Source organism: Hyaena hyaena, unplaced genomic scaffold (assembly GCF_003009895.1).
Source record: "Hyaena hyaena isolate Hyena2069 unplaced genomic scaffold, ASM300989v1 scaffold_871, whole genome shotgun sequence".
Lineage (NCBI taxonomy): Eukaryota > Metazoa > Chordata > Mammalia > Carnivora > Hyaenidae > Hyaena > Hyaena hyaena.
Genome location: NW_024081500.1, coordinates 1 through 16306, shown reverse-complemented (window position 1 = coordinate 16306; position 16306 = coordinate 1).

Here is a 16306-nt window from a genome sequence, read left to right as displayed (position 1 = left end):
GGTGGCACCTGCCCAACGGATAAGTATACCTCAAGCCCTAGGTCACACTTTAATCCAGCAGTTCCATGGCAGCACACACCTAAAAGACAGAAAACTGTCAGATTTACTCCGGAGACACTTCTACATTCCACAGATGAACCAACTGGTTGTCAAAACAGCCCAGAGATGTGTCATCTATGCTCAGGTAGGTCAGAAAGGGGGGCCACCTGTTTCCATGGGAACCAGGTTGCAGGGAACCTCCCCAGGTGAACATTGGGCATTCGACTTCACTGAAGTAAAAGCCACCTCTGGAGGTTACAAGTACCTCCTAGTATTTGTGGATATTTCTCAGGATGGGTTGAAGCTTTCCCCACTTGAACTGAAAGTGCACAAGTTACTGTCAAGAAACTTCTTCACGAGCTGGTGCCCTGATTTGGCCTCCCCATCTCCCTGGGGTCAGACAGTGGCCCAGCCTTCACGGCTCAAATCACTAAAATGGTTAGTAAAGCCTTAAACATCGATCGGAAACTACACTGTGCCTACCATCTACAGAGTCCAGGACAGATAGAAAGAATAAATAAAACCTTAAAAGAAACTTTAACAATGCTAAAATTGGAGACTGGCCATAGTTGGGTGGACCTCTTGCTGTTTGCTCTTCTCAGAGCCCATTGTACTCCCCTATAGAAAGGGTTTCACTGCTTTTGAAATTCTCTTTGGGAGACCTCCTCCCATCATTCCTAGAGAACAGGAAAAACTTGTCACAGAACTCACTAATCATCAACTTTGTAAGTCCCTACAGGCTACCCAGTACCCCCTGGCCCATATCTACCATCTAGTGAGGAAGGATCATCCCAGTCACCCAGCGCCTGCTGCACAAGGGCTTACTTCCCCGGGGACTTGGTCTAGGTCAAACAGCTGTCAGCCAAGTCCTTAGAACCACTCTGTAAGGGTCCCTACCCTGTCATCACCACCACTCCAACCACTGCTAAAGTGGCCGGCATCCCTGCATGGATTCACCAGAGTCATCTCAAGCCCACACCCCGGGACGAAAGCCCAAGATGGACCATAGAGTACTCAACAAGGATCCCATGAAGCTAAGACTTTTATGCTCTGCTTATTAATTCACTATTTGCCTTGTTGTATTCTCTTCTTGTAAACCCTCAGCAGACAAGTGGACAAGGACCTCACTCTCATGGAAGCTTCAATTACTAAGCTTAAAACACAGGTTGACTCCCTAGCTGAAGTTGGCCTCCAGAACCGATGAGGCCTGGACCTCCTGTTCGTAAAACAAAGAGGCCTGTGTGCTGCACTGGGAGAAGCCTGTTGCTTTTATACAAATCATTCTGGAGTAATCAAAGAAAGCTTGGCCCTGGGTTAAAAATAACATTAAAAAAAAAGAAAAAAATTCAGACAACAATGTAAAACTGGTATCAATCTTTATTCTCATGGTCCCCCTGGTTAACGACTCTCCTTTCAGCTGTTGCAGGTCCCCTAGCACTCTTGGTACTGGCCTCCTATTCAGCCCATGCCTCATAAATTGTCTACTCAATTTTATAAAGACCACGATAAACTCAGTAAAACTAATGGTCTTATGGTCTTCCTACAGCAATCTCACCCAAAATGATGAGTCCATGATTTGACTCATGTACCTAAAGCCAGTGGGGAATGTTACACATGAATTTAGCTTCAGTTCTTCCATCTTGACCCAGAGTTTACCTTCTGGGCCTGCACTTGGAGGGCTATGTGACTCTCCTCAGGTTCAAGGAAAAAACAAATAAGACGATAAGGGTTAATATCCCCTGTTGATGGTTGTTTATGACACAGTTTACACACTTTGTCCTTGAGATAATGGCTATTCCCTTGAAACGCCCCTACAACCCTAAACCGTGCCTTCAAAATAGCAAATGTTTTCCTACACACCAGGATAAGAGCCACTCTCCTTACTGCTTTAAAGCCTTTTTGCAATAACCCCTCAATTCTGCTTCTGTACTTCCCTCTTGCCTGCTTGCTCATTATAAAAAAGCCCTAAGTCCTTGGACTCAGAGCCACACACTTAGAGTTCTATGTTAACTCTGTGTGGTCCTGGTCTGTAATAGACTCCCTGAATTCAACTTCAGTAGTCTCGGTTGGTCTCTATTTCTCTCGGCGTAACACTATAGTACGGTATTAATAAACTCTTGTCATATGTGGGGAGTAAGCATTCCCTGAGCTTGCACCAGTAGCTTAACAAGGCTTAGCACAGAAAGCCACTCCCACAAGACAAAAGCATCCAAGCACAGGTAGAGGCGGAAAGCCACAGCAGCAGGGTGAAAACGCCCAGGATTGATCATTAAGTAAAACAAAGCATAGAGCTGAAACCCACTACAGGGCGAAAGTGCCCAGAGCTAATTATCAAGAAAAAGAAATGCTTTGTTAACCCTGAGGTAGCATGCTCTATTTCTCTTAGCCCCTAAAAAGTTAAGATAAACAGACATGGTACTTGGTGCCTACAGTAAATGGCTGTCTGTTCAGCGCCTAGATTTTGATTTGTCTTGATCCTAACCCCTCACATACCTTCAAAACTTCCTTTCTCTCACACACACGAGTTAATGGTCACTGTTTTATTGTCCCTTTCTGCATGTCCATCACGTATGTAAGCCTTCAGATCCTAATAACTATGGAGCAAGCCCTTACTCAGGGCTCCCATCTCCTCGCATACATTAGCCTCCCTCGTATTCAATTCTGCGTCCGCTGTCTTGTCCGCTGGACAAGAGAGACCTCGAGACTCAAAGCCTGCAACCACCATATACTGTATTTGATGTAACTGACAATAAGGCAGCAGAGGAAAAGGTCTCTATGTACAGGCAGCCTGACTTAGAATGAAGCAAAGCATTCCTATGCTTACTTTTTTGTATATAAGCAAAGGACTGTTCATAGGTGTTTGAAGTGACAAAAAATACACTAGTGCCAGTTGTTGGGCATCTTCCAACATTCTGAAAAATCACTGATTTCTGCAACACCTCAGCCTGAGACCAAGCATCTGAGCATGGACGACAATTACCCACGATCCTACAGAGAGCGAGTAAGGGAAGCAGCACTGGCTCACTTGTGATCACATGACATTCAGCACCATGAACTACTCGTAATAGAAAATGTCACTTGTTTATACAGTTAAATTGTACCAAAAAATGGTTACTTGTCTTGTGGAATACTCACAGAACAAGTTACTTGGAATCCAAGGTTTTACTGTACAATCACTTCATGTGGCTGAACTGCAAGCAGCCCACAGGCTACTAGAAACAATAAAGAGCTGTGTCTTGTAGTGCCTTGCTTACTGGCAAGGATGCTGACTCGGTCCCTTGGAACTCCAGACCCCTCCCTCCAATACAGCAGGCTTAAGGGAAAAGTTGGAGATGCTTGGGAATTCTGAGGAAGGAAAGGAACTCAAACTAGTATAGTTCTGTTGCATAAGGGAGCCCAAGTCACCATCCTGAGTGGTCTCCAGAGGGAGGGGGTACTAAGGGCAGGAGAGAAAGCACAGGGGTCTCAGAGATCAAACAAAACTAAAAGGATGGATGGGGTGGAGAGAAAGCAGCTTCTGACACTGTGTCCTGTCAGATGCTCAGAGAAACAAGAGGAAGCAGGCAGCCCAGGCCCCAGAGTGAAAATGAGAACCCCATCCAACTACATCAGTCCCTTTGCCTGCCCTGGTGGGGAACATGATCTTGCTGCAACCTCTGACCTACACAAGACTTAAACTCCTTAGCTCATGTCAGGTGAAGGGAACCCCATAAATGAAATAAACTAAGATAGTCCTATATGGGCAGAACTCACAGTGAAGGGAAAAGAAAGCCGCTAACCCAGATCCTCTTGTTCTTTATACAAGAGAGTCTTCAGCAGAAGTGGACGTGACATATGCTTCCACTTCCCCACCCCATACAGCCAGGGATGATCCCCAAAACTTGACTGTAACTTGGCACCTGTAGGGGTGGGGTTGGGGTTGAAACATATCGTGAAGGTCTTCACATTCCATGTCTCCCTTCCACTGTCGGGAGAGCTGTGTTTGTTGTGAAAACCAGATGCTTCGGTCCCAATAGCCCTGATTGGGACTGAGTCTTCTGTTTATGACTGTGATAGATAAAATCTTGAATGAAACTCTGAGTCCTGTATTCATTTTAAGGCTTTTGAAATAACGTGGTCAGTTTACATTGCCCGAGTCTTCCAGCAGTTAGGGAAAATGGACAGATTCTTTTTTACCCTCTAATTTTTATTTTTTTTCACATTTTAATTTAAATTCTAGTTAGTTAATATACCATGCAGTATTGTTTTCAAGAGTGGAATTTAATAATTCATCGCTCACATACAACACCCAGTGTTCATCCCAACGTATGCTCTCCTTACCACCCATCTAGCCCATCGTCCACCCACTTCCCCTCCATCAACCCTCAGTTTGTTCTCTGTCATTAAGAGTCTCCATGGTTTGGTTCCCTCTTTTTTCTTCCTCCCATTGTTTATCTGTTTTGTTTCTTAAATTCCACACTTGAGAGAAATCATATGGTATATTTTTCTTATTTCGCTTAGCAGTACATACATACATACATCATTGCAAATGGGAAGATTTCATTCTTTTCGATGGCTGAGTAATATTCTATGTACATACATACATACGTACATACCACACCTTTATCCACTTGTCAGTCGACGGACATTTGGCCTCTTTCCATAATTTAGCTATTATTAATATCGCTGCTATAAACATTGGGCTGCATGTGCCCCTTCGAAGCTGTAGTTTTAGATCTTTTGGATAAATACCTAGTAGTGCAATTGCTGGACTGATTCTTTTATAATCCAGAGCCTCTGGCAAAGGGAGGAGTCCTCCACCTGAGGAGCCCCCCTCCAAGTTTTGGCTTCATGGTCTCCCTCACAATACCACTAGCTACACTGCCTTTGGAAATCAGCTACTTTGCTACTTAGCTTTTTACCAAAACTGATCCCTGAACTAGAGAGGTTTTTGGCTCCCCAGCCTGAAATTCCCACTTTAAAGTAGGTCAACTTGAACTACATCACTAACAAGTTAGAAAGGGTCCCCAAATCCTTGACAAATAGAAGCGTTATATTCAAGAACAAAACCAGACTCCCCCAGCAACGTCTCAGTAGTATCAGAAACAAGTGAGAGAAAGCTCTTTTTAGAGTAAATGATGCACCCCTTCAGACACACCAAGAAAAGTCTTGTGAAACTTGCCATCACAACAACCCTCCCTCTTGAACACACAGTGACTTGCATTTTAGGGATGAGGGAATCCATTCATCTTGCTGCTGTCCAAGACAAGCCTGGTATAGAAATTCCTTTTGCCTCTTAAAACTGCCACCGACCGGGGCGCCTGGGTGGCTTAGTCGGTTAAGCGTCCGACTTTCGCTTGGGTCATGATCTCGCGGATCGTGGGTTCGAGCCCCGCATCGGGCTCTGTGCTGACTGCCAGCTCAGAGCATGGAGTCTGTTTCAGAGTCTGTGTCTCCCTCTCTCTCTGACCCTCCCCTGTTCACGCTGTCTATCTCTCTCTCTCCTAGAAATAAATAAAAATTAAAAAAAAAATGCAAACTCATTATAAAAAAAAAAAAAAAAACTGCCACCGACCAACCTGGAGTGGTCTCTTTCTTCAAATCTCTCTGCCCTCTGTACAGGGGCTGGTTTCAGGTTTCACCAGGGAAGAAGATCCGGAGAGAGTTTCAAACTGACAACCATCATATCTCAAAACAGAAATTCATGGATGGTTCTCCATGAAGACCACCTGTCACTTCCTGGAAAGAGCACTTTCTTTGCTGCCGTTTTGGAAGATGAGAAGTTACTGATGTGGGAAACAAAGGCAAATGAAAACAAAGGCGAATCAAAAATTTCCTTACAACTGTGCTTGAGACAGGCAAAGTGTCTCTTCTCTTTGTGTTCTTCCTTTTACTTGTATCTCTTTGAAAATCTTTTCTAGGACCTTTGGCTAACTATCTTTGCTCCTAACATAATGATGGTGCAGACCAGGGATCTGAGGATGGGGAATCCTTTCCTTTTGGGTAGAAAAATTTCTCTTCTCCAATTATGACACTTTGCTAAGGGCAAAGTCAATCTTAGCCTGCTCCCTCCCCACCCCCCCAGGATTCCAGAAGTCTCCTTTAACATATCAAAATTCCTTTGGAAACTTCCTTTAGCTCTACCCCCAAAGATTCAGGTTGGCAATCATACTCCAAGCTTATGGCCCTGTGATATACATTTGAAGGGTCTCATGACTCAGATTTTACTAAATACTAATAAATGAACTTTTTCTAACAGTAGCTAGCCCCTCAATGTCCTGGAAACCTTGTTTCCAAAATTCTTTAGAGACTTATACTATCCCTAACCCCTTCCCAACCTGAAGGCATAGAGCTAGTCACCTTCAAAGCCCCAGTGCAGCAATTCCTCCCATCCCTGTGTTTTAATAAAATCACCTTTTTGTAGCAAAGACGTCTCAAGAATTCTTTCTGGGCTGTTAGCTCCAAACCCCAACACTTCAAATCCCACAAGTGACTCATAGAAAGCAGTACTTGGAGTCTCACTTTATTGCAGGAACAACATGCATTTATTCACCAGTGGTTCTTATTGAGCAGCTACTCTTCTTACATGTGTGTTAGTCAAGGTATAGTGAGCAGGGCTCTGTGGGCGGAATCCCACGCATATTCACAACCCAGGAATCATTCACATAAATGACTGGATATTGGAGAATATAGATAAGGTGTTGCCCTCTTGAGTGTGGACCATGGTAGGTAAACCTAATGGAAAGAGGGAAGTAGAAGGGGATGCATACCAGCAGTTCTGAAGGATCTTTGATCATTTGTCCACTTGGGCTCCTGTATTTGGGTGGTTTTTAGCTAATAAATCTGGATCCCATCAAGGGCCTCCAGGAAAGGACAATGAAATACTGAAAGGGATTCGGGTACCACAGATCCTATCCTGAAAGACCGAATTCTTTCAACAAATGTTAAGTCCTTTGGTTCACTTTTTTTTTTTTTTCTGTGTCCAGGTATCAGGATCAGAGAATATTTGTGAACTTTTTTTTTCTCCAGTTGTTAATTACTGAGAAACAATGACAAGTTTGTAATTATTTCTGAAGACTGTTGCAGTGTTGCGAAAAAACTCGTCCTTTCTCCCTGGAGGTAGACAGGATGTCCCCTGGAGGGAGCAGGAAATACCCATGGGGCTAGAAATGAAACTCCACTACCTCCTCCAATTTTCTGCTCCCGAGAAATTTTTCTACCCAAAAGGAAAGGATTCCCCATCCTCAGATCCCTGGTCTGCACCATCATTATGTTAGGAGCAAAGATAGTTAGCCAAAGGTCCTAGAAAAGATTTTCAAAGAGATACAAGTAAAAGGAAGAACACCATGACAATAATTTACATTGGAAGCTGCTAGCCATTTTTTCGTTTGTTTGCTTGTTTTTTACAACTCAGTATTAATTTTTTTCTACAACTCAGTATTAATTTGGAAGTGTAGGTGAGTTGGAAATTCTTTAGCAATATAATTTATGAATATTGATCTCTTCCCCCAACTTCTAGTAGACATAAAAAGGACAAACAGAAAAATATCCATTAGAGAAAAATAAAATGATCTCCTACAAATAAAAACACGTGGATCAGATGGTTAAATGGGCAGATTCTAGAAGTCTGGGATAAGCCAATGTTGCTTATTCATTTTAATGGCAATGGGTAGTTACATTTTTCTATACTTATTTTTTGCTGAATGTGCAGTAAACACCTGTGATTGTTTTTAAATTAAGAAACAAAAAAATTCAAATTATTTGTTTTTCTTCCCCAGGGATAAACATACAGTTTGAGGTCCGCTATCTAGTGCTCCCCATATCCAAGTCAGGGTTAGAGGCATAACGGTGGACAACACTTACTGCACGTGTGCACACACACACATGGACATTTCTACATAAATGACAACACATGTATATGTACAAAATACACTCAGATACAGCCAGATACCCTGAGGTCTTCCCCATAACACACACTGACCACACCCACACATTCCCATTCACATTAATAGAACCACATACATGCGATCAATTGTGTATAGTGATAATATGGTGATATATGGGAAGGGAGGATATATTGTAAAGCATTGGGCCATAGGATTAATGGGGGCTGAGAAATCCCAGTATCTGGGGGCCTGGATGCTCAGTAGGTTGAGCGTCCGACTTCAGCTCAGGTTATGATCTCACAGTTCGGGAGTTCAAACCCCACATTGGTCTCGCTGCTGTCACCACAGAGCTCACTTCAGATCCTCTGTCCCTCTCTCTCTGAACCTCCCCAACTCATGTACTCTCTCTCTCTCAAGAATATTTAAACAATTTTTAATGTTTATTTAAAGATCCCCAAATCTGTAGTTGGTAATCTGCAGACGCTAGCTCTCCAAGTCCAAATGCAAGAGAAAATCTGTGTCCTGGCTCAAAGGCAGAGAGAACAGGTATCCTTTACTCAACGTATTTGTCCTATACAGGCCCTCAAGGAATTGGAGAGAGCCAACCCATACTGGGGAGGGCAATCAGCTTTAATCTGCTGATTCAAATGTTAATCTCCTCACACCCCCTCACAGAATGATTTTTAAATATCGGGACATGCTATGCACAAGACAGCTCATGCATAAAAGTGACCATCACACCTCTTAACGCCACAGCCGTCTTGCCACTCAGAGAGCTGTGAGGTGATTGGGCACAGCCTGCAGAGAGGTGGCAGCTGGGTCCCGGATGACTTCCTAGAGCACCTGTCCCATGTGAATGGCAGCCTCTACACAGCCTATTACAAGAGATGATAAACCTCCTGTTGATCTGGTCACCATGTTCCAGCTGCCCTTCCTCCACAAATCTTTTTAAAAATTTTTTAAAAGTTTATTATTGAAAGACATTGCATGACCAGGGGAGGAGCAGAGAGAGGGGAGACACAGAATCTGATGCAGGCTCCAGGCTCTGAGCTGTCAGCACAGAGCCCAACATGGGGCTCAAACTCACAAACCGCAAGATCATGACCTGAGCCAAAGTTGGACACTTAGCCGACTAAGCCACCGAGGTGCCCCCTTCCTCCATAAATCTTAACTGCTTGTGCTCCTGAACAATGGGCCATGGATCTGAGGTTTCAAACAACCCCCTCTTCAGGTTTGATGAACTTGCTAGAGCTGCTGACAGACCTCAGGAAAATAGTTCACACACCAGATTTGTTGTTTATTGTTAGAAGAGGGAACTCAGGAATAGTCAGATGGAAGAGAAGCACAGGGTCAAGTGGGTGTCACAGGTGCAGAGCTTCCACACCTTCCCCAGCCTGGGAAGCTGCCCATGTCCTGAGAACACTAGATAAAGCAAAGGCGAGCCCTTTTCCTGCCCCTTAAGATAGGTCCAAAGGATCAAGCCTAATTCTTTGAGAAGAGGTTCTAATCACTCTTACTGGCATCATTAATAGGAACAGGGATGGGGGCTGGCATCTCTAGGCCACGATGCGGGTCGGGTGTGGCCACACCAAGCAGGCAATTAAATGCCCCACAGTACTCTCCTCTCATATGGCAAAGTGGGGTCTTCTTGCTACAGGAAGGCTTCCCCTGGTTGTAATTTTTTATTCGTGGCAGATTCTGCAAAAGTTGATTCTGACAATGTTTGCCAGCTCCTCAGCTCCTGTTGTGGATAGGCGGGCCTGGAGTTTCACTATGTCACTCCACAATCTGTTTTTTTGTTTGTGTTTGCTTGCTGTAAAAAGTGTTACTGTTTCATCTGGTCCACAGCTTGGGACAGGGCTCCAAGGTGGTTAACAAGCTGCCTAGTGGCTGTAGTGAGAGGCTCAGGCACAAGCTATGGCACCTGGGGAATTCCAGGACCCCCGGGGGTCTGCAGGCTTCAGAGGCTCCAAGTCATGCCTGAGGACAAACCTTTCTAAGAGATACAGGCCCAGCCAGGCCAGGCCAGGCAGCCCATGGGGGTTAGTCAGGTGGTCAACCATCTTCTTGAAGTTTCCCCTCCCGATCTAGGAAGTGGATCCTCAGGACTTCACAGACATGGTGGGGGGGGGGGGGGGGTATGTTTCGAGGACAACCCAGGACATGCAGATCCAAGAGGGCCTGGTTCCGGTTCCTGTCCAGGACCACAGCATCTGACTGAACTGGAAATCAGGGACGCCGTTTGTTTACATGCAACTGATCCAGCCAGGTGAGGATGGTGTGCTCACGCAGAAACAGCACGGCTTACAAAGACTAAAACCATCTGGCCATTTACAGAAAAAAAATAAGCGGCCAATTCTGATGTGGATTCACATTTTGTCATGCATGTGTAAAACTATAAAACTTCAGAAATTAAAATGTACTCTTCTGTGTTCTCTTGAGTCAAATTTTAAACAAGGATGACACAAGATTGGGCTCAGCTGAAAGAGGAAAGCAGCATTCCTTCCCAGCCACCAGGTGGTGGACTGAAAACAGGGAGGAGAAAGAGATGAGGGCTTGTATTGCAGTGGTTGAAATTACTACCTTTCATGTTAAAATATTTTCCTTAATAACACTGACACTGAAGTTACAGGGTGGGGACACTGTAGTTAAGACTTTTTTTTTTTTAAATACCCACTAATTTCACTTGCTGAGTGCCCATAAGTTAAGGAAACACCATCCCCTGGGTGGCTTCTGTGTTAGGCTCCAGGAGAAGGTGGTGTCCTAAAAAGTACGTGCATTGCTACCATCACAGACATCAGACAGTTCTGGAAAATGACAGTCTTCCCCTTACTTCATTATTCCACCTCACCCTAGGAATTACTGAGGTTGTCCTAAAGGAAATGGTCCAGGAGTTCCTCAAACAAATCATCCAAATTCAGGATCCACTATTTATATGTGAAGATCTCTAGGGACTTTTTTCTTTAGGGTGGTCATTAAAAGAAGTATCAGTAATCAAAAGGATACAAAATGAGTTACATAGGCCTTAACTCTTTTAAAAAAATTTTTTTTATGTTTATTTCGAGGAGAGAGAGAGAGAGACAGCGTGAGCAGGGGAGGGTCAGAGAGAGAGGGGGTCACAGACTGAAACAGGCTCTAGGCTCCAAGCTGGCAGTCAGCACAGAGCCCGACACGGGGCTCGAACCCACGAACCACGAGCTCATGACCTAAGCGAAAGTCGGACGCTTAACTAACTAAGCCACCCAGGCACCCCATATAGGCCTTAACTCTTAACTCTTGAAGATTTGAAAAACAAATTCTGAAATCCCAATTTTTTTTACTTTTAATTTTTAAAAATATTTATTTTTGAGAGAGAGAGGGAGAGAGAGAGAGAGAGCTTGCGCACAAGTAGGGGAGGGGCAGAAAGAGACGGAGACACAGAAACCAAAGCAGGCTCCAGGCTCTGAGCTGGCAACACAGAGCCTGATAGAGGGCTTAAACTCATGGACCAGAAGATCATGACCTGAGCTGAAGTCAGACGCTTGACCGACTGAGTCACCCAGGCTCTCCATGAAATCCCAAATTTTAAATATGTGCAATAGAAACTCACACACCTCATAAATATATCCCCACCCCAGAAATATTCTATTTTCTCAGTCTAACTGTATTTTGTCCTTCTCATCTGCATGAACCACTTCTTCACTTATTTCAGTAAGAATCCTAATACAGGTATCTTTTTTATCCCCAAATGCTACAATTTAAACCACCAAAAATAACTACTATATGAAGATATTTTCAAAAACCAAGAATTGAAAAAAATCTCTACGAGGATATTTAAAAACATTCAGAATTAGAAATCTATCTTGAACATAGGAAACTGAACATTTCCTATGATGAAGGTTTTCCACTCTATTCATTTTTAATTAGAACATGGTTACCAAATTTATGCCAAACACTTTAAAACTATTATGTGTTGCTACCTTATCTCATTTTTACTGTTTCTCTCCTTTGTCAAACCTCTTCCAGACACCGGTTTACATTCGATTCTAGTCCCAGTAAGCTAGGTTCAAACTCAGTCTCGAAACTTCACTGTTGGGAGCCATTTCTAACTCATAAGTTGAGAAAGAACTCCTTGTGAGGTTAGGGGAAGTTGCAAGGACTCTTAGTGACAAATGGCGACCGATACTTACTCCCACCCAATTGTTTCTGCTTGAGCACCGACTCCCAAGGGACCTTGTTGATTGGTGTTAGGAGTGACTCATTCTGGCCTTGATATGCTGATTGCACTTTGTGAAGGAACTTACTGTAGGAGTTCTTTTGTGGTTATGGGAGCCACACTGTGTTCCTGAAAGACCTGTTTTTCTTAATACCTCCCATTAAGTGATGAACAGGCTATTGACCCCTACTCACAAAGAACTATCTTTTGCCTTTACTATGCTAATGCCACCTCTGGGCTGTTCCCCACCTTTTGCATATCAATGTTCTGGAGAATCTTTACTGATAAAAGGATTTATCATTAGAATGCCACTTCTGTGCCGTCCTGCAAACACTAAATCATAAAATAAAGTTGAGTCTCAGACAGTGCTGAGAGGCCTGGCTGGTGACCACGAAGACTCTCAGGCCTCTTTCATCCCTCCCTCGCCGACACCGTCCATCCTTCAGGGACCCCTGGGCTGGCCGGAGCTGGATTCTGGCCGTTCACTAGATGTTTCATACAATATTCTCCTCAAATGGGAATTATGCTATCTCATGAATTTGTCATTGTATACATTAATGTAATTATAACAATATAAACAAATGTTCATAATATAAACAGTGAAACGATATCTAACGTGTATTTTATTAGACCTTTTCATTTGTGTAACTTTTTTGTAACATGAAACACAGGAACAAACCATAAATTTCTTGATTTTAAAGTTATTCAAGGAATATTTTTTAATGTTCTAGCTCGTTGCCATTCACAGGGTGATCCATGGACCCGTAACTTTGAGTGGACCTTGTCACATGTTAAAATGTGGAATCTCAGGGCCCACTCCAGACTTCCTGACACAGAGTCAGCATTGTAACAAGACCCCGATAGAATATTATGCAGATTAAAATTTGAAATGTCCATTTAAAATTTCTTTAACATTTATTATTTAAGAGACAGAGAGAGACACAGTGTGCGTGGGGGAAGGGCACATAAAGGGGAGACACAGAATCCAAAACAGGCTGTCAGCACAGAGCCTAATGCAGGGCCCAGACTCACACACAAATCAGGAGATCATGACCTGAGCCTAAGTTGGACGCTTAACCAACAGAGCCACCCAGGCGCCCCGGAAATGTACAACTAACCCTGACTTCTCCCAGATGAGAAGAGTAGAGTATGTTGTGTACATGATACGAGCAGCACTCAGTACAGCAGGAATACATGTGTGTGTTGTCTCTTACACTCCCCCCCCCCCCCACCTAGGGTGACCTGCCTCTTTCCTTGGTCCCTCCTGGTGAGAGAGAGAGAGACAGGGCCTAGAGATGCAGGGAGGAGAGAATTACAAAGTTCAGGGCTAAGACTCTTCAGGAGCCGAAGCACAGGTCTCCTGGGTCAAGCCTCTTCTCTTTTGCAATGTGTCAGACAACAGCAAGCACATACAGTAGAGTATTTGCGATCTTGCCAGGCCGTGCATCTGCTATGTGCTCCATACTGGGTCAGGAGTACAGCTGGCGCCAGAGAAAACTTTCTTATCCCTGGCCTGGTGTCTGAGTGATGTCCTTCTGGAGAGAACTTGTAGTCTCTGCGGCTTTCCGCCTGGGAACGGAACTGCTTTCAGTTCCTTGCTGCTCCATGCCTTTCCCTCAGGACATTTTCACAGTGTCTCCAGCTTCTTGTTCTCCAACATCCTGGCCCTCTGTGCAGGGGGCTCGTTTCCGATATCACCTGGGTACCTCCCCAGTTGGCAAACCAACACCTGATGTGTCCTCTCTTTCCATTGGCACCTGAATGTCTACACTAGGGATCAGGGCTGTGAGAAGATGGAAGGACCTCAAGTGTGTAAAAACCACTCAGTTCAGCTCCCATCATGGACCAACTGCTAGCAGGAAGAAGGATGTTGTCACCATTTTATAAACAGATGTGCTAATGTTCTTCATACAGTGTTTAGGCATAGTATGGGGGAAAAATCAAGTATTAAATATATGTTTTTTTAAGTATTTATTTATTGACGGGGGAGGGGGAAGGAGGGGAGGCACGTGCGCGAGCACTCACACACAAACAGGGAAGGGGCAGAGAGAGGAGATACAGAATCTGATTCAGGATTGAGGCTCTGAGCTATCAGCACAGAGCCTGACATGGGGCTTGAATCCACAAACTGCAATATCATGACCTGAACTGAGGTCAGACGCTCAACTGACTGAGCCACCCAGGCACCTCTTAAATGGGTTTTAAATAGTTACATGTATTAAAGAACTTCCCAAAGTCAACACCCAAAAGACCAATGATCCACTGAGGAAATGGGCTGAAGACATGAATAGACACTTTTCCAAAGACATCCAGATACCTAACAGACACATGAAAAGATACTCAATGTCACTCATCATCAGGGAAATACAAATCAAAGCCACAATGAAACACCACCTCACAGCAACAAGAATGGCTTAAATTAACAACTCAGGACATAAAAGATGTTGGCAAGAATGTGGGGAAAGGGGTGTCCTTTTGCACTGTTGGTAGAAATGCAAATTGGTGCAGTCACTCTGGAAAACACTGTGGAGGTTCCTTGAAAAGTTAAAAATAGAACTCCCCTACAACCCAGCAATGGCACTACAGAGAATTTACCCAAAGGGATACAAAAATGCTGATTCAATGGCAGACATGCTGCCCAATGTTTATAGCAGCACTATCAACAATAGCCAAGGTATGGAAAGAGCCCAAATGTCCATCAGCTAACATATGGATAAAGAAGATGTGATATATATATATATATACACACACAAAATGGATACTACTTGGTGATGAAAAAGAATGAAATCTTGACATTTGCAACAACGTGGATGGAACTAGAATGTATTATGCTAAGCAAAAACAGAAAGACAAGTATCAAGTGATTTCACTCATATGTGGAATTTGAGAAACTCAACAGATGAACATAGAGGATGGGAAAAAATAACACAAATCCAGAGAGGGAAACAAACCATAAGAGACTCTTAAATACAGAAAACAAACTGAGGATTGCCGGATGGGGGATGGGTGGAAGAATGGGTTATATGGGTGACAGGCATTAAGGAGGGCACACTTCGTGATAAGCCATTGGTGTCAGATGTTAGAAATGAATCCCTGGGTTCTACTCCTGAAGCTAAGACTACAGTGTATGTGAACTAACTTGAATATAAATCAAGAAAAAAAAAAAAAGAAAGGAAAATGAAACCACTTGTTTTCATTAATCTAATTTTTTTTTTTTAAGTTTAAGCATCTGTGGATTTAGGTAGATCCACAAGGTTTTGGCAGCAGAGGTGAAGGATAAATTCATAAAATGGAAAAAAACCAGATGTAGAAATAAAAATTTTTAAAGTAAAGAAAAGGGGGACAAAGGTCTTCTTTCAAACGTATTCACTCCCACGTTGGTCCAATTGACCAACTGGGTAATAGTGGGAAAGAGTGTCTAATGCTGGAAATTGCACCAGAACACAAAATGCATCCCAGGTGGGTCTCTGCGTCGGGATTTCCCCATGAGTGTTTCTTAGTACTTATCTCTAGGTCACCTGCCTCAAACACCCCCAGGCCACTGACACTCATCACCTGTTCCTGGATCAACACACTGAGGATTTCCTTTGTGGGCCCTGAGTTTCCCGTTTATCAGAGCATCACTGGTGATATTAAGACTCACATTCCCAGCTGCCTGCAACTTCCTCTAACGTGCACAGCAGGCCTGGGACACAGGAGCCTGGGGACTCACTGAGACTCGGAAGCTTAAGCCTGTATCATGTGGTTATCCTGCAGCCCCTGATGGGCATCCTGGGCGTGTGATTGTGGTTTCCAGGAAACCCCATTGCAGCAACCTGGGTAGCCCCAAGTTGAGGAACCAGTGCTGATGTAGAGTCTTTTCTTCTCCCCTGTCTCCTCCTGGGTTTGATGCCCTGGACGAGGGGGTGGCCCGGACCATCCTATCACATTGCCTGCTAGGGTAAGAGTGCTAGAAGACAGAGAGGCTCTTCTGAGACACAGTCTCACAGGGAAAAGGGGGACATCTGGGTTGCTCCCCCCCAGGGAAGTCCCACTCTGCCGAGAATGTGAAAGTTGAAAGCACATGGCGCCCCTGATGTCCAGGGGTTTCACATGGAGCCGAGAGGCCATTCAGGAGGTGGGTCTTATACCCGTCCTCACCCGGTGGAGCCATGAACTTTGAACGGGGCCAACCCGCAAACATCTCCGGGACTGTGTGTGAACAGGC